The following is an 18,489-nucleotide window of genomic DNA, read 5'->3' as shown; positions in this document are numbered from 1 at the left end:
TGCATAAAGGCTCCCCTGTGGAGTTCAGTTGTACCCAAAGCCTTCTTTTGGGGGCACTTTTGGATGGGCGAATGGGGCTTGTAATGCTTTTTCTTTGGCCCGATATTTCAGTCGTCACCGAAGAGGGCTAGGGCTATATTTAGGGTTGCTCGGAAAGAGCGAACGCGGAGGGTCCAGTTGCATGTGGGGCTGCGTAAAGGCTCCCCTGGGGAGTTCACTTGTACCCAAAGCCTTCCTCTGGGGGAAGTTTTCGATGAGCAAAAGGGAGTCTCAATGCGTTTTCTGAGGCCTGCTTTTTCAATCATCTCCCATGCCGGCTAGGGATATATTTAGTGTCGCTCGGAAACAGCGAACCCGGAGGGTCCAGTTGCATGTGGGGTTGCGTAAAGGCTCCCCTGGGGAGTTCAGTTGTACCGAAAGCACTCCTCTGGGGGCACTTTTGTGTGGGCGAAAGGGACTCGCAATGCGTTTTCTGAGGCCCACTTTTTCAGTCTTCTCCCTTTGCGGCTAGGGCTATATTTAGGCTTGCGTAGAAAGAGTGAACCCGGAGGGTCCAGTTGCATGTGGGGCTGTATAAAGGCTGCCCTGGGGAGTTCAGATGTACCCAAAGCCTTCCTTTGGGGGCACTTTTGGATGGTCCAAAGGGAGTTGTAATGCATTTTCTGAGGCCCGCTTTTTCAGGCTTCTCCCTTTGCGGCTAGGGCAATATTTAGGCTTGCGTAGAAAGAGTGAACCCGGAGGGTCCAGTTGCATGTGGGGCTGCATAAAGGCTGCCCTGGGGAGTTCAGATGTACCCAAAGCCTTCCTTTGGGGGCAATTTTGGATGGGCGAATGGTGCTTGTAATGCGTTTTCTTTGGCCCGATTTTTCAGTCGTCACCGAAGAGGGCTAGGGCTATATTTAGGGTTGCTCGGAAAGAGCGAACGCGGAGGGTCCAGTTGCAAGTGGGGCTGCGTAAAGGCTCCCCTGGGGAGTTCACTTGTACCCAAAGCCTTCCTCTGGAGGAAGTTTTCGATGAGCAAAAGGGAGTCGCAATGCGTTTTCTGAGGCCTGCTTTTTCAAGAATCTCCCATGCCGGCTAGGGATATATTTAGTGTCGCTTGGAAACAGCGAATCCGGAGGGTCCAGTTGCATGTGGGGTTGCGTAAAGGCTCCCCTGGGGAGTTCAGTTGTACCGAAAGCCTTCCTTTGGGGGCACTTTTGGATGGACGAGAGGGCCTTGTAACGTGTTTTCTGGGGCCTGATTTTTCAATCGTCTCCCATGCCGGCTAGGGATATGTTTCGGTTTGCTCCGAAAGAGCGAACCCGGAGGGTCCAGTTGCATGTGTGGCTGCGTAAAGGCTCCCCTGGGGAGTTCAGTTGTACCCAAAGCCTTCCTTTGGGGGCACTTTTGGATGGACGAATGGGGCTTGTATCCCGTTTTCTGGGGCCCAATTTTTTAGTCATCTTCCATGCGGGCCAGGGTTATATTTAGGCTTGCTGTGAAAGAGCGAAGCCGGAGGGTCCAGTTGCATGTGGGGCTGCATAAAGGCTCCCCTGGGGAGTTCACTTGTACCCAAAGCCTTCCTTTGGGGGCACTTTTGGATGGACGAATGGGGCTTGTATCCCGTTTTCTGGGGCCCAATTTTTTAGTCATCTTCCATGCGGGCCAGGGTTATATTTAGGCTTGCGTAGAAAGAGTGAACCCGGAGGGTCCAGTTGCATGTGGTTGCGCAAAAACGCACCCCGGGGGTGTTCACTTGTACCCAAAGCCTTCCTTTGGGGGCACTTTTGGATGGACGAATGGGGCTTGTAATGCGTTTTCTGGGGCCCGATTTTTCAGTCATATTCAATGAGGGCCAGGTCTATATTTAGGGTTGCTGTGAAAGAGCGAATACGGAGGGTCCAATTGCATGTGGGGCTGCGTAAAGTCTCCCCTGGGGAGTTCTCTTGTACCCAAAGCCTTCCTCTGGGGACACTTTTGGATGGGCGAATGGGGCTTGTATCCCGTTTTCTGGGGCCCGATTTTTCAGTCATTTTTCATGCGGGCCAGGGCTATATTTAGGGTTGGTCGGAAAGAGCGAACACGGAGGGTCCAGTTGCATGTGGGGCTGCGTAAAGGCTCCCCTGGGGAGTTCTCTTGTACCCAAAGCCTTCCTCTGGGGGCACTTTTGGATGGGCGAATGGGGCTTGTATCCCGTTTTCTGGGGCCCGATTTTTCAGTCATCTTCCATGCGGGCCAGGGATATATATAGGGTTCCTGTGAAAGAGCGAATACGGAGGGTCCAGTTGCCTGTGGGGCTGCGTAAAGGCTCCCCTGGGGAGTTCTCTTGTACCCAAAGCCTTCCTTTGGGGGCACTTTTGGATGGGCAAATGGGGCTTGTATCCCGTTTTCTGGGACAAGATTTTTCAATCTTCTCCGATGCCGGCTATTGATATGTTTAGGTTTGCTCCGAAAGAGCGAAGCCGGAGTGTCCAGTTGCATATGGTGCTGCATAAAGGCTCCCCTGTGGAGTTCAGTTGTACCCAAAGCCTTCCTTTGGGGGCACTTTTGGATGGGCGAATGGGGCTTGTAATGCGTTTTCTTTGGCCCGATTTTTCAGTCTTCACCGATGACGGCTAGGGCTATATTTAGGGTTGCTCGCAAAGAGCGAACCCGGAGGGTCCAGTTGCATGTGGGGCTGCGTAAAGGCTCCCCTGGGGAGTTCACTTGTACCCAAAGCCTTCCTTTGGGGGAACTATTGGATGGGCGAAAGGGCCTTGTAAAGTGTTTTCTGGGGCCCGATTTTTCAGTCATCTTCCATGCGGGCCAGGGCTATATTTAGGGTTGCTCGGAAAGAGCGAATCCGTTGGGTCCAGTTGCATGTGGGGCTGCGTAAAGGCTCCCCTGGGGACTTCTGTTGTACCCAAAGCCTTCCTTTGGGGGCACTTTTGGATGGGCGAATGGGGCTTGTATCCCGTTTTCTGGGGCCCGATTTTTCAGTCCTCTCTGATGAGGGCTAGGGATATATTTAGGGTTGCTCGTAAAGAGCGAACCCGGAGGGTCCAGTTCCATGTGGGGCTGCGTAAAGGCTCCCCTGGGGAGTTCACTTTTACCCAAAGCCTTCCTTTGGGGGAACTTGTGAATGGGCTAAAGGGCCTTGTAAAGTGTTTTCTGGGGCCCGATTTTTCAGTCATCTTTCATGCTGGCCAGGGCTATATTTAGGGTTGCTCGGAATGAGGGAACCCGTTGGGTCCAGTTGCATGTAGGGCTGCGTAAACTCTCCCCTGGGGAGTTCAGTTGTACACAAAGCCTTTCTTTGGGGTACTTTTGGATGGGTGAAGGGGTCTTGTAACGCGTTTTCTGGGGCCCGATTTTTCAGTCGTCTCTGATGCAGGCTAGGACTATATATAGGGTTGCTCGGAAAGAGCGAACCCGGAGGGTCCAGTTGCATGTTGGGCTGCTTAAAGGCTCCCCTGGGGTGTTCACTTGTACCCAAAGCCTTCCTTTGGGGGCACTTTTGGATGGGCGAATGGGGCTTGTAACCCGTTTTCTGGGGCCCGATTTTTCAGTCATCTTCCATGCGTGCCAGGGATATGTTTAGTGTTGCTGTGAAAGAGCGAATACGGAGGGTCCAGTTGCATGTGGGGCTGTGTAAAGGCTCCCCTGGGGAGTTCAGTTTTACCCAAAGCCTTCCTTTGGCGGCACTTTTGGATGATCCAAGTGGACTCGCAATGCGTTTTCTGAGGCCCGCTGTTTCAGTCTTCTCCCTTTGCGTGTAGGGCTATATTTAAGACTTGCGTAGAAAGAGTGAACCCGGAGGGATCAGTTGCATGTAGGGCTGCAAAAAGGCTCCCCTGGGGAGTTCAGTTTTACCCAAAGCCTTCCTTTGGGGGCACTTTTGGATGGGCGAATGGGGCTTGTAACCCGTTTTCTGGGGCCCGAGTTTTCAGTCATCTTCCATGTGGGCCAGGGATATATATAGGGTTGCTGTGAAATAGCGAATACGGAGGGTCCACTTGCATGTGGGGCTCCGTAACGGCTCCCCTGGGGAGTTCAGTTGTACCCAAAGCCTTCCTTTGGGGGCACTTTTGGATGGGCGAATGGGGCTTGTATCCCGTTTTCTGGGGACCGATTTTTCAGTCATCTTACATGCGGGCCAGGGTTATATTTAGGCTTGCTGTGAAAGAGCGAAGCCGGAGGGTCCAGTTGCATGTGGGGCTGCATAAAGGCTCCCCTGGAGAGTTCACTTGTACCCAAAGCCTTCCTCTGGGGGAACGTTTCGATGGGCAAAAGGGACTCGCAATGCGTTTTCTGAGGCCCAATTTTTCAGTCTTCTCCCTTTGCGGCTAGGGCTATATTTAAGACTTGCGTAGAAAGAGTGAACCCGGAGGGTCCAGTTGCATGTGGGCTTGCATAAAGGCTCCCCTGGGGAGTTCACTTGTACCCAAAGCCTTCCTTTGGGGGCACTTTTGGTTGGGCGAAAGTGCCTTGTAATGCGTTTTCTGGGGCCCGATTTTTCAGTCATATTCAATGAGGGCCAGGTCTATATTTAGGGTTGCTGTGAAAGAGCGCATACGGAGGGTCCAGTTGTATGTGGGGCTGCATAAACTCTCTCCTGGGGAGTTCTCTTGTACGCAAAGCCTTCCTCTGGGGGCACTTTTGGATGGGCGAATGGGGCTTGTAACGTGTTTTCTGGGTCCCGATTTTTCAGTCATCTTTCATGCGGGCCAGGGCTATATTTAGGGTTGGTCGGAAAGAGCGAACTCGGAGGGTCCAGTTGCATGTGGGGCTGCTTAAAGGCTCCCCTGCAGAGTTCAGTTGTACCCAAAGCCTTCCTCTGGGGGCACTTTTGGATGGGCGAATGGGGCTTGTAACCCATTTTCTGGGGCCCGATTTTCAGTCATCTTCCAAGCGGGTCAGTGATATATTTAGTATTGCTGTGAAAGAGCGAATACGGAGGGTCCAGTCGCATGTGGGGCTGCGTAAAGGCTCCCCTGGGGAGTCCACTTGTACCCAAAGCCTTCCTCTGGGGGCACTTTTGGATGGGCGAATGGAGCTTGTATCCCGTTTTCTGGGGCTCGATTTTTCAATCTTCTCCGAAGCCGGCTATTGATATGTTTAGGTTTGCTCCGAAAGAGCGAAGCCGGAGGGTCCAGTTGCATGTGGGCCTGCATAAAGGCTCCCCTGGGGAGTTCACTTGTACCCAAAGCCTTCCTTTGGGGGCACTTTTGGTTGGGCGAAAGGGGCTTGTAATGCGTTTTCTGGGGCCCGATTTTTCAGTCATATTCAATGAAGGCCAGGTCTATATTTAGGGTTGCTGTGAAAGAGCGAATACGGAGGGTCCAGTTGTATGTGGGGCTGCATAAAGGCTCCCCTGGGGAGTTCAGTTGTACCCAAAGCCTTCTTTTGGGGGCACTTTTGGATGGGCGAATTGGGCTTGTATCCCGTTTGCTGGGGCCCGATTTTTCAGTCATCTTTCATGCGGGCCAGGGCTATATTTAGGGTTGCTCGGAAAGAGCGAACCCGTTGGGTCAGTTGCATGTGGGGTGCATAAAGGCTGCCCTGGGGAGTTCAGTTGTACCCAAAGACTTCCTTTGGGGGTACTTTTGGATGGGCGAAAGGGAGTCGCAATGCGTTTTTTGAGGCCCGATTTTTCAGTCTTCCCCCTGTTGCGGCTAGGGCTATATTTAGGCTTGCGTAGAAAGAGTGAACCCGGAGGGTCCAGTTGCATGTGGGGCTCCGTGAACGCTCCCCCGGGATAGTTCAGTTGTACCCAAAGCCTTCCTTTGGGGGCACTTTTGGATGGGCGAAAGGGTCTTGTAACGCCGTTTCTGCTGCCCGATTTTTCAGTCGTCTCCCATGCCGGCTGGGGCTATGTTTAGGTTTGGTCCGAAAGAGCGAAGCCGGAGGGTCCAGTTGCATGTGGGGCTGCGTAAAGGCTCCCCTTGGGAGTTCACTTGTACCCAAAGCCTTCCTTTGGGGGCACTTTTGGAAGGGCGAAAGGGGCTTGTAACCCGGTTTCTGGGGCCCGATTTTTCAGTCCTCTCCGATGAGGGTTAGGGATATATTTAGTGTTACTTGGAAACAGCGAAACCGGAGGGTTAAGTTGCATGTGGGGCTGCGTAGAGGCTCCCCTGGGGAGGTCTCTTGTACCCAAAGCCTTCCTTTGGGGGCACTTTTGGATGGTCCAAGTGGACTCGCAATGCTTTTTCTGAGGCCCGCTTTTTCAGTCTTCTCCCTTTGCGTCTAGGGCTATATTTAAGACTTGCGTAGAAAGAGTGAACCCGGAGGGATCAGTTGCATGTAGGGCTGCAAAAAGGCTCCCCTGGGGAGTTCAGTTGTACCCAAAGCCTTCCTTTGGGGTCAGTATTGTATGGGTGAAAGGGTCTTGTAACGCGTTGTCTTTGGCCCGATTTTTCAGTCGTCTCTGATGCAGGCTAGGGCTATATATAGGGTTGCTCGGAAAGAGCGAACCCGGAGGGTCCAGTTGCATGTGGGGCTGCTTAAAGGCTCCCCTGTGGAGTTCACTTCTACCCAAAGCCTTCCTTTGGGGGCACTTTTGGATGGGCGAAAGGGCCTTGTAAAGTGTTTTCTGGGGCCCGATTTTTCAGTCATCTTCCATGCGGGCCAGGGATATGTTTAGTGTTGCTGTGAAAGAGCGAATACGGAGGGTCCAGTTGCATGTGGGGCTGCGTAAAGGCTCCCCTGGGGAGTTCAGTTGTACCCAAAGCCTTCCTTTGGGGGCACTTTTGGATGGGCGAATGGGGCTTGTATCCCGTTTTCTGGGGCCTGATTTTTCAATCTTCTCCCATGCCGGCTATTGATAAGTTTAGGTTTGCTCCGAAAGAGCGAAGCCGGAGGGTCCAGTTGCATGTGGGCCTGCATAAAGGCTCCCCTGCGGAGTTCAGTTGTACCCAAAGCCTTCCTTTGGGGGCACTTTTGGATTGGCGAATGGGGCTTGTATCCCGTTTTCTGGGGCCCGATTTTTCAGTCATCTTCCATGCGGGCCAGGGCTATATTTAGGGTTGCTCGGAAAGAGCGAACACGGAGGGTCCAGTTGCATGTGGGGCTGCGTAAAGGCTCCCCTGGGGAGTTCAGTTGTACCCAAAGCCTTCCTTTGGGGGCACTTTTGGATGGGCGAAAGGGACTCGCAATGCGTTTTTTGAGGCCCGATTTTTCAGTCTTCTCCCTTTGCGGCTAGGGCTATATTTAGGCTTGCGTAGAAAGATTGAACCCGGAGGGTCCAGTTGCATGTGGGGCTCCGTGAACGCTCCCCCGGGATAGTTCAGTTGTACCCAAAGCCTTCCTTTGGGGGCACTTTTGGAAGGGCGAAAGGGGCTTGTAACCCGGTTTCTGGGGCCCGATTTTTCAGTCCTCTCCGATGAGGTCTAGTGATATATTTAGTGTTACTCGGAAACAGCGAACCCGGATTGTCCAGTTACATGTGGGGCTGCGTAAAGGTCCCCATGGGGAGTTAAGTTGTACCCAAAGCCTTCCTTTGGGGGCACTTTTGGAAGGGCAAAAGGGGCTTGTATCCCGGTTTCTGGGGCCCGATTTTTCAGTCGTCTCCGATGACGGTTAGGGATATATTTAGTGTTACTTGGAAACAGCGAACCCGGAGGGTCAAGTTGCATGTGGGGCTGTGTAGAGGCTCCCCTGGGGAGTTCAGTTGTACCCAAAGCCTTCCTTTGGGGGCACTTTTGGATGGTCCAAGTGGACTCGCAATGAGTTTTCTGAGGCCCGCTTTTTCAGTCTTCTCCCTTTGCGTCTAGGGCTATATTTAAGACTTGCGTAGAAAGAGTGAACCCGGAGGGATCAGTTGCATGTAGGGCTGCAAAAAGGCTCCCCTGGGGAGTTCATTTGTACCCAAAGCCTTCCTTTAGGGGCACCGAAAGGGACTCGCAATACGTTTTTTGAGGCATGATTTTTCAGTCTTCTCCCTTTGCGGCTAGGGCTATATTTAGGCTTGCGTAGAAAGAGTGAACCTGGAGCGTCCAGTTGCATGTGGGGCTCCGTGAACGCTCCCCCGGGATAGTTCAGTTGTACCCAAAGCCTTCCTTTGGGGGCACTTTTGGATGGGCGAAAGGGTCTTGTAACGCCTTTTCTGTGGCCCGATTTTTCAATCGTCTCCCATGCCGGCTAGGGATATGTTTAGGTTTGCTCCGAAAGAGCGAACCCAGAGGGTCAAGTTGCATGTGGGGCTGCGTAAAGGCTCCCCTGGGGAGTTCACTTGTACCCGAAGCCTTCCTTTGGGGGCACTTTTTGAAGGGCGAAAGGGGCTTGTAACCCGGTTTCTGGGGCACGATTTTTCAGTCCTCTCCGATGAGGGCTAGGGATATATTTAGTGTTACTCGGAAACAGCGAACCCGGAGGGTCCAGTTACATGTGGGGCTGCGTAAAGGCTCCCCTGGGGAGTTCAGTTGTACCCAAAGCCTTCCTTTGGGGGCCCTTTTGGATGGGCGAATGGGGCTTTTATCGTGTTTTCTGGGGCCCGATTTTTCTGTCGTCTCTGATGCCGGCTAAGGTTATATTTAGGGTTGCTGTGAAAGAGCGAACCCGGAGGGTCCAGTTGCATGTGGGGCTGCAAAAAGGCTCCCCTGGGGAGTTCACTAGTACCCAAAGCCTTCCTCTGGGGGAACCTTTCGATGAGCAAAAGGGACTCACAATGCGTTTTCTGAGGCCCGCATTTTCAATCGTCTCCCATGCAGGCTAGGGATATATTTAGTGTTGCTCGGAAACAGCGAACCCGGAGGGTCCAGTTGCATGCGGGGCTGCGTAAATGCTCCCCTGGGGAGTTCACTTTTACCGAAAGCATTCCTCTGGGGGCACTTTTGGGTGGGCGAAAGGGACTCGCAATGCGTTTTCTGAGGCCCACTTTTTCAGTCTTCTCCCTTTGCGGCTAGGGCTATATTTAGGCTTGCTGTGAAAGAGCGAACACGGAGGGTCCAGTTGCATGTGGTTGCGCAAAAAGGCTCCCCTGGGGTGTTCACTTGTACCCAAAGCCTTCCTTTGGGGGCACTTTTGGTTGGGCGAAAGGGACTTGTAATGCGTTTTCTGGGGCCCGATTTTTCAGTCATCTTCCATGCGGGCCAGGGATATATTTAGGCTTGCTGTGAAAGAGCGAATACGGAGGGTCCAGTTGCATGTGGGGCTGCGTAAAGGCTCCCCTGGGGAGTTCACTTGTACCCGAAGCCTTCCTTTGGGGGCACTTTTGGATGGGCGAATGGGGCTTGTATCCCGTTTTCTGGGGCCCGATTTTTCAATCTTCTCCCATGCCGGCTATTGATAAGTTTAGGTTTGCTCCGAAAGAGCGAAGCCGGAGGGTCCAGTTGCATGTGGGGCTGCATAAAGGCTCCCCTGCGGAGTTCAGTTGTACCCAAAGCCTTCCTTTGGGGGCACTTTTGGATGGGCGAAAGGGACTCGAAATGCGTTTTCTTTGGTCCGATTTTTCAGTCGTCTCCGATGAGGGCTAGGGCTATATTTAGGGTTGCTCGGAAAGAGCGAACACGGAGGGTCCAGTTGCATGTGGGGCTGCGTAAAGGCTCCCCTGGGGAGTTCACTTGAACCCAAAGCCTTCCTTTGGGGAACTTTTGGATGGGCGAAAGGGCCTTGTAACGTGTTTTCTGGGGCCCGATTTTTCAGTCATCTTTAATGCTGTCCAGGGCTATATTTAGGGTTGCTCGGAAAGAGCGAACCCGTTGGGTCCAGTTGCATGTGGGGCTGCGTAAAGGCTCCCCTGGGGAGTTCTCTTGTACCCAAAGCCTTCCTTTGGGGCACTTTTGGATGGTCCAAATGCACTCGCAATGCGTTTTCTGAGGCCCGCATTTCCAGTCTTCTCCCTTTGCGTCTAGGGCTATTTTCAAGACTTGCGTAGAAAGAGTGAACCCGGAGGGATCAATTGCTTGTAGGGCTGCAAAAAGGCTCCCCTGGGGAGTTCATTTGTACCCAAAGCCTTCCTTTGGGGGCACTTTTGGATGGGCGAATGGGGCTTGTAACCCGTTTTCTGGGGCCTGATTTTTCAGTCATCTTCCATGCGGGCCAGGGATATGTTTAGTGTTGCTGTGAAAGAGCGAATACAGAGGGTCCAGTTGCATGTGGGACTGCAAAAAGGCTCCCCTGCGGAGTTCACTTGTACCCAAAGCCTTCCTCTGGGGGAACCTTTTGATGGGCAAAAGGGACTCGCAATGTGTTTTCTGAGGCCCGCTTTTTCAATCGTCTCCCATGCCGGCTAGGGATGTATTTAGTGTTGCTCGGAAACAGCAAACCCGGAGGGTCCAGTTGCATGTGGCGCTGCGTAAAGGCTCCCCTGGGGAGTTCTCTTGTACCCAAAGCCTTCCTTTGGGGGCACTTTTGGATGGGCGAAAGGGGCTTGTAACGCGTTTTCTGGGGTCCGATTTTTCAGTCCTCTCTGAGGAGGGCTAGGGATATATTTAGTGTTACTTGGAAACAGCGAACCCGGAGGGTCAAGTTGCATGTGGGGCTGCGTAGAGGCTCCCCTGGGGAGTTCTCTTGTACCCAAAGCCTTCCTTTGGGGGCACTTTTGGATGGGCGAAAGGGGCTTTTAACGCGTTTTCCTGGGCCCGATTTTTCAGTCGTCTCTGATGCCGGCTAATGTTATATTTAGGGTTGCTGTGAAAGAGTGAACCCGGAGGGTCCAGTTGCATGTGGGGCTGCGTAAAGGCTCCCCTGGTGAGTTCAGATGTTCCCAAAGCCTTCCTTTGGGGGCACTTTTGGATGGTCCAAGTGCACTCGCAATGCGTTTTCTGAGGCCCGCTGTTTGGGTCTTCTCCCTTTGCGGCTAGGGCTATATTTAAGGCTTGCGTAGAAAGAGTGAACCCGGAGGGATCAGTTGCATATAGGGCTGCAAAAAGGCTCCCCTGCGGAGTTCAGTTTTACCCAAAGCCTTCCTTCGGGGGCATTTTTGGATGGGTGAAAGGGTCTTGTAACGCGTTTTCTGGGAGCTGATTTTTCAGTCATCTCCCATGCCGGCTAGGGATATGTTTATATTTGCTCGGAAAGAGCGAACCCGAAGGGTCCAGTTGCATGTGGGGCTGCGTAAAGGCTCCCCTGGGGAGTTCTCTTGTACCCAAAGCCTTCCATTGGGGGCACTTTTGGATAGTCCAAATGCACTCGCAATGCGTTTTCTGGGGCCCGCTTTTTCAATCGTCTACCATGCCGGCTAGGGATATATTTAGTGTTGTTCGGAAACAGCGAACCCGGAGGGTCCAGTTGCATGTGAGGCTGCGTAAAGGCTCCCCTGGGGAGTTCACTTGTACCGAAAGCATTCCTCTGGGGGCACTTTTGGGTGGGCGAAAGGGACTCGAAATGCGTTTTCTGAGGCCTATTTTTTCAGTCTTCTCCCTTTGCGGCTAGGTCTATATTTAGGCTTGCGTAGAAAGAGTGAACCCGGAGGGTCCAGTTGCATGTGTTTGCGCAAAAAGGCTCCCCTGGGGAGTTCACTTGTACCCAAAGCCTTCCTTTGGGGGCACTTTTGGATGGGCGATAGGGGCTTGTAATGCGTTTTCTGGGGCCCGATTTTTCAGTCATATTCAATGAGGGCCAGGTCTATATTTAGGATTGCTGTGAAAGAGCGAATACGGAGGGTCCAGTTGCATGTGGGGCTGCGTAGAGGCTCCCCTGGGGAGTTCAGTTGTACCCAAAGCCTTCCTTTGGGGTCAGTATTGTATGGGTGAAAGGGTCTTGTAACGCGTTGTCTTTGGCCCGATTTTTCAGTCTTCTCCCTTTGCGTCTAGGGCTATTTTCAAGACTTGCGTAGAAAGAGTGAACCCGGAGGGATCAGTTGCTTGTAGGGCTGCAAAAAGGCTCCCCTGGGGAGTTCATTTGTACCCAAAGCCTTCCTTTGGGGGAACTTTTGGATGGGCGAATGGGGCTTGTAACCCGTTTTCTGGGGCCCGATTTTTCAGTTATCTTCCAGGCGGGCCAGGGATATGTTTAGTGTTGCTGTGAAAGAGCGAATACGGAGGGTGCAATTGCATGTGGGGCTGCGTAAAGGCTCCCCTGGGGAGTTTGCTTGTACCTAAAGCCTTCCACTGGGGGAACCTTTCGATGGGCAAAAGGGACTCGCAATGTGTTTTCTGAGGCCTGCTTTTTCAATCGTCTCCGATGTCGGCTAGGGATATATTTAGTGTTGCTCGGAAACAGCGAACACAGAGGGTCCAGTTGCATGTGGGGTGCTTAAAGGCTCCCCTGGGGAGTTCTCTTGTACCCAAAGCCTTCCTCTGGGAGCACTTTTGGATGGGCGAATGGGGCTTGTATCCCGTTTTCTGGGGCCCGATTTTTCAATCATCTTCCATGCGGGCCAGGGCTATATTTAGGCTTGCTGTGAAAGAGCGAACACGGAGGGTCCAGTTGCATGTGGGGCTGCGTAAAGGCTCCCCTGGGGAGTTCAGTTGTACCCAAAGCCTTCCTTTGGGGCACTTTTTGATGGGCGAAAGGGGCTTGTAACGCGTTTTCTGGGGTCCGATTTTTCAGTCCTCTCTGATGAGGGCTAGGGATATATTTAGTGTTACTTGGAAACAGCGAACCTGGAGGGTCAAGTTGCATGTGGGGCTGCGTAGAGGCTCCCCTGGGGAGTTCTCTTGTACCCAAATCCTTCCTTTGGGGGTACTTTTGGATGGGTGAAAGGGGCTTGTAACGCGTTTTCTGGGGCCCGATTTTTCAGTCGTCTCCCATGCCGCCTAGGGATATGTTTAGGTTTGCTCCGAAAGAGCGAACCCGGAGGGTCCAGTTGCATGTGGGACTGCATAAAGGCTCCCCTGGGGAGTTCACTTGTACCCAAAGCCTTCCTTTGGGGGCACTTTTGGATGGGCGAGAGGGCGTTGTAACCCATTTTCTGGGGCCCGATTTTTCAGTCGTTTTCCATGCGGGCCAGGGCTATATTTAGTGTTGCTGTGAAAGAGTGAATACTGAGGGTCCAGTTGCATGTGGTTCTGCAAAATGGCTCCCATGGGGAGTTCAGATGTTCCCAAAGCCTTCCTTTGGGGGCACTTTTGGATGGTCCAAATGCACTCGCAATGCGTTTTCTGAGGCCCGCTTTTTCAGTCTTCTCCCTTTGCGTCTAGGGCTATTTTCAAGACTTGCGTAGAGAGAGTGAACCCGGAGGGATCAGTTGCTTGTAGGGCTGCAAAAAGGCTCCCCTGGGGAGTTCAGTTGTACCCAAAGCCTTACTCTGGGGGCACATTTGGATGGGCGAATGGGGCTTGTAACCCATTTTCTGGGGCCCGATTTTTCAGTCATCTTCCATGCGGGCCAGGGATATGTTTAGTGTTGCTGTGAAAGAGCTAACCCGGAGGGTCCAGTTGCATGTGGGGCTGCGTAAAGGCTCCCCTGGGGAGTTCACTTGTACCCAAAGCCTTTCTCTGGGGGAACCTTTTGATGGGCAAAAGGGACTCGCAATGTGTTTTCTGAGGCCCGCTTTTTCAATCGTCTCCCATGCCGGCTAGGGATATATTTAGTGTTGCTCGGAAACAGCGAAGAAGGAGGATCAAGTTGGATGTGGGGCTGCGTAAAGGCTCCCCTGGGGAGTTCACTTGTACTGAAAGCATTCCTCTGGGGGCACTTTTGGGTGGGCGAAAGGGAGTCGCAATGCGTTTTCTGAGGCCCATTTTTTCAGTCTTCTCCCTTTGCGGCTAGGTCTATATTTAGGCTTGCGTAGAAAGAGTGAACCCGGAGGGTCCAGTTGCATGTGGTTGCTCAAAAAGGCTCCCCTGGGGTGTTCACTTGTACCCAATGCCTTCCTTTGGGGGCACTTTTCGATGGGCGAAAGGGGCTTGTAATGCGTTTTCTGGGGCCCGATTTTTCAGTCATATTCAATGAGGGCCAGGTCTATATTTAGGGTTGCTCTGAAAGAGCGAATACGGAGCGTCCAGTTGCATGTGGGGCTGCGTAAAGGCTCCCCTGGGGAGTTCTCTTGTACCCAAAGCCTTCCTCTGGGGGCACTTTTGGATGGGCGAAAGGGGCTTGTAATGCATTGGCTTTGGCTCGATCTTTCAGGGGTCTCCGATGCCGGCTAGGGCTATGTTTAGGCTAGCTGTTAAAGAGTGAATAAGCCTAAAAATATCCCTAGCCGCAAAGGGAGAGGACTGAAAAATCGGGCAACATAAAACGTATTCTGAGCCCCTTTCGCCCATCCAAAATTGCCCCCAGAGGAAGGCTTTGGGTTCAAGTGAACACCCCAGGGGAGCCTTTACGCAGCCCCACATGAAACTGGACCCTCCTTATTCGCTCTTTCACAGCAAGCATAAAAATAGCCCTGGCCAGCATGGAAGACGACTGAAAAATCGGGCCCCAGAAAACGCATTACAAGCCCCTTTCACCCATCCAAAAGTGCCCCCAGAGGATGTCTTTGTGTACAATTGATCTCACCAGGGGAGCCTTTATGCAGGCCCACATGCAACTGGACCCTCCGTGTTCGCTCTTTCCGAGCAACCCTAAGTATAGCCCTAGCTGGCATCGGAGACAACTGAAAAATCGGGCCCCTGAAAACGCGATACAAGCCCCATTCGCCCATCCAAAAGTGCCCCCAAATGAAGGCTTTGGGTACAAGTGAACACCCCAGGGGAGCCTTTTTGCAGAACCACATGCAACTGGACCCTCCGGGTTCGCTCTTTCACAGCAAGCCTAAATATATCCTTAGCCCGCATCGGAGACGACTGAAAAATCGGGTCCAAGAAAACGCAATACAAGCCCCATTCGTCCATCGAAAAGTGCCGCCAAAGGAAGGCTTTGGGTACAAATGACCTCCCCAGGGTGGCCTTCATGCAGTCCCACATGCAACTGAACCCTCCGGGTTCGCTGTTTCCGAGCAACCCTAAATATAGCCCTAGCCCACATGGAAGATGACTGAAAAATCATGCCCCAGAAAACTCGTTACAAGCCTCATTCGCCCATGCAAAAGTGCCCCGAAAGGAAGGCTTTGGGTACAAGTGAACTCCCCAGGGGAGCCTTTATGCAGGCCCACATGCAACTGGACCCTCCGTGTTCTCTCTTTCCGAGCAACAGTAAACTGTACAAAATATATTTAGTGTTGCTCGGAATCAGCGAACAGGGAGGGTCCAGTTGCATGTGGGGCTGGGTAAAGGCTCCCCTGGGGAGTTCAGTTGTACCCAAAGCCTTCCTCTGGGGGCACTCTTGGATGGGTGAAAGGGGCTTGTAACACATTATCTGGGGCCTCATTTTTCAGTCAATTTCAATGTGGTCCAGGGCTATATTAAGGTTTGCAGAGAAAGAGCGAACCCGGAGGGTCCAGTTGCATGTGGGGCTCCGTAAAGGCTCCCCTGGGGAGTTCAGATGTACCCAAAGCCTTCCTTTGGGGGCACTTTTGGATGGGCGAAAGGGGCTTGTAACGTGTTTTCTGGGGCCCGATTTTTCAGTCGTCCTTGATGCCTTCTAGGGCGATATTTCGGCTTGCTGTGAAAGAGCGAACCCGGAGGGTCCAGTTGCATGTGGGGCTGCATAAAGGCTCCCCTGGGGAATTCAGATGTACCCAAAACCTTCTTTTGGGGGCACTTTTTATGCTTCAAATGGACTCGTAATGCATTTTTTGAGCGCCGCTTTTTCAGTCTTCTCCCTTTGCGGCTAGGGTTATGTTAAGGCTTGCTGTGAAATAGCGAACTCGGAGGGTCCAGTTGCATGTGGGGCTGCGTAAAGGCTCCCCTGGGGAGTTCTCTTGTACCCAAAGCCTTCCTCTGATGGCACTTTTGGATGGGCGAAAGGGTCTTGTAATGCGTTGTTTGGCCCGATTCTTTAGTCGTGTCCGATGCGAGCTAGGGCTATATATAGGCTTGCTGTGAAATAGCGAATACGGAGGGTCCAGTTGCATGTGGGGCTGCATAAAGGCTCCCCTGGGGAGTTCGGTTGTACCCAAAGCCTTCCTCTGGGGGCACTTTTGGATGGGCGAAAGGGGCTCGGAAAGCATTTTCTGGGGCCCGAGTTTTCAGTTTTCTGCCATGCTGGCTAGGGTTATATTTAGGGTTGTTCAGAAAGAGTGAACATGGAGGGTCCAGTTGCATGTAGAGCTGCGTAAAGGCTCCCCTTGGGAGTTCAGATGTACCCAAAGCCTTCCTTTGGGGGCACTTTTGGATGGGCGAAAGGGACTCGCAATGCGTTTTCTGAGGCTTGCTATTTCATTCTTATGCATTTGCGTCTAGGGCTATATTTAAGACTTGCGTAGAAAGAGTGAACCCGGAGGGTCCAGTTGCATGTGGTTCTGCAAAAGGGCTCACCTGGGGAGTTCAGTTGTATCCAAAGCCTTCCTTTGGGGGCACTTTTGGATGGGCGAAAGGGGCTTGTAACGCTTTTTCTGGGGCCCGATTTTTCATTCGCCTCCCATGGCGGCTAGGGTTATATTTAGGCTTGCGTACAAAGAGTGAACCCGGAGGGTCCAGTTGAAATGTGGGGCTCCGTAAAGGCTCCCCTGCAAAGTTCAGTTGTACCCAAAGCCTTCCTTTGGGGGCACTTTTGGATGGGGGAAAGGGGCTTGTAATGCGTTTTCTTTGGCCCGATTTTTCAGTCGTTTCCGATGAGGGCTAGGGCTATATTTAGGGTTGCTGTGAAAGAGCGAACACGGAGGGTCCAGTTGCATGTCGGGCTGCGTAAAGGCTCCCCTGGGGAGTTCACTTGTACCCAAAGCCTTCCCTTGGGGGCACCTTTGGATGGGCGAAAGGGCCTTGTAATGTGTTTTCTGGGGCCCGATTTTTCAGTCATCTTTCATGCGGGCCAGGGCGATATTTAGGGTTGCTCGGAAAGAGCGAACCCGGAGGGTCCAGTTGCATGTGGGGCTGCGTAAAGGCTCCCCTGGGGAGTTCGGTTGTACCCAAAGACTTCCTCTGGGGGCACTTTTGGATGGGCGAAAGGGCTCGGAATGCATTTTCTGGGGCCCGAGTTTTTAGTTTTCTGCCATGCCTGCTAGGGTTATATTTAGGGTTGCTCAGAAAGAGTGAACATGGAGGGTCCAGTTGCATGTGGGGCTGCGTAAAGGCTCCCCTGGGGAGTTCACTTGTACCCAAAGCCTTCCTTGAAGGCACTTTTGGATTTGCGAAAGGGACTCGCAATGCGTTTTCTGAGGCTTGCTTTTTCATTTTTCTGCATTTGCAGCTAGGGCTATATTTAGGGTTGCGTAGAAAGAGTGAACCCGGAGGGTCCAGTTGCATGTAGAGCTGCGTAAAGGCTCCCCTGGGGAGTTCAGATGTACCCAAAGCCTTCCTTTGGGCCACTTTTGGATGCGCGAAAGGGACTCGCAATGCGTTTTCTGAGGCTTGCTATTTCATTCTTATGCATTTGCGTCTAGGGATATATTTAAGACTTGCGTAGAAAGAGTGAACCCGGAGGGTCCAGTTGCATGTGGTTCCGCAAAAGGGCTCGCCTGCGGAGTTCAGTTGTATCCAAAGCCTTCCTTTGGGGGCACTTTTGGATGGGCGAAAGGGGCTTGTAACGCTTTTTCTGGGGCCCGATTTTTCATTCGCCTCCCATGCCGGCTAGGGTTATATTTAGGCTTGCGTACAAAGAGTGAACCCGGAGGGTCCAGTTGCATGTGGGGCTGCGTAAAGGCTCCCCTGGGGAGTTCACTTGTACCCAAAGCCTTCCTCTGGGGGCACTTTTGGATGGGCGAAAGGGACTCGGAAAGTGTTTTCTGTGGCCTGCTTTTTCAGTCTTCTCCCTTTGCGGCTAGGGCTATATTTAGGCTTGCTCCTAAAGAGTGAACCTGGAGGGTCCAGTTGCATGTGGTTCTGCAAAAGGGCTCCCCTGGGGAGTTCACTTGTACCCAAAGCCATCCTTTGGGGTCACTGTTGGATGGGCGAATGGGTCTTGTAACGCCTTTTCTGTGGCCCGATTTTTCAGTCGTTTTCCATGCAGGCCAGGGCTATATTTAGGGTTGCTGTGAAAAAGCGAACACAGAGGGTCCAGTTGAAATGTGGGGCTCCGTAAAGGCTCCCCTGCAAAGTTCAGTTGTACCCAAAGCCTTCCTTTGGGTGCACTTTTGGATGGGCGAATGGAGCTTGTATCCCGTTTTCTGGGGCCCGATTTATCAGTCATCTTACATGCGGGCCAGGGCTATATATAGGGTTGCTCGGAAAGAGCGAACCCGGAGGGTCCAGTTGCATGTGGGGCTGCGTAAAGGCTCCCCTGCGGAGTTCAGTTGTACCCAAAGCCTTCCTTTGAGGGCACTTTTGGATGGACGAGAGGGCCTTGTAACGTGTTTTCTGGGGCCTGATTTTTCAATCGTCTCCCATGCCGGCTAGGGATATGTTTAGGTTTGCTCCGAAAGAGCGAAGCCGGAGGGTCCAGTTGCATGTGGGGCTGCATAAAGGCTCCCCTGGGGAGTTCACTTGTACCCAAAGCCTTCCTTTGGGGGCACTTTTGGATGGGTGAATGGGGCTTGTATCCCGTTTTCTGGGGCCCGATTTTTCAGTCATCTTCCATGCTGGCCAGGGTTATATATAGGCTTGCTGTGAAAGAGCGAAGCCTGAGGGTCCAGTTGCATGTGGGGCTGCATAAAGGCTCCCTGGG

The sequence above is a fragment of the Anas platyrhynchos genome, chromosome 32 (genome assembly GCF_047663525.1).
Source record: "Anas platyrhynchos isolate ZD024472 breed Pekin duck chromosome 32, IASCAAS_PekinDuck_T2T, whole genome shotgun sequence".
Taxonomy (NCBI): domain Eukaryota; kingdom Metazoa; phylum Chordata; class Aves; order Anseriformes; family Anatidae; genus Anas; species Anas platyrhynchos.
This window is presented reverse-complemented; position numbering follows the sequence as displayed.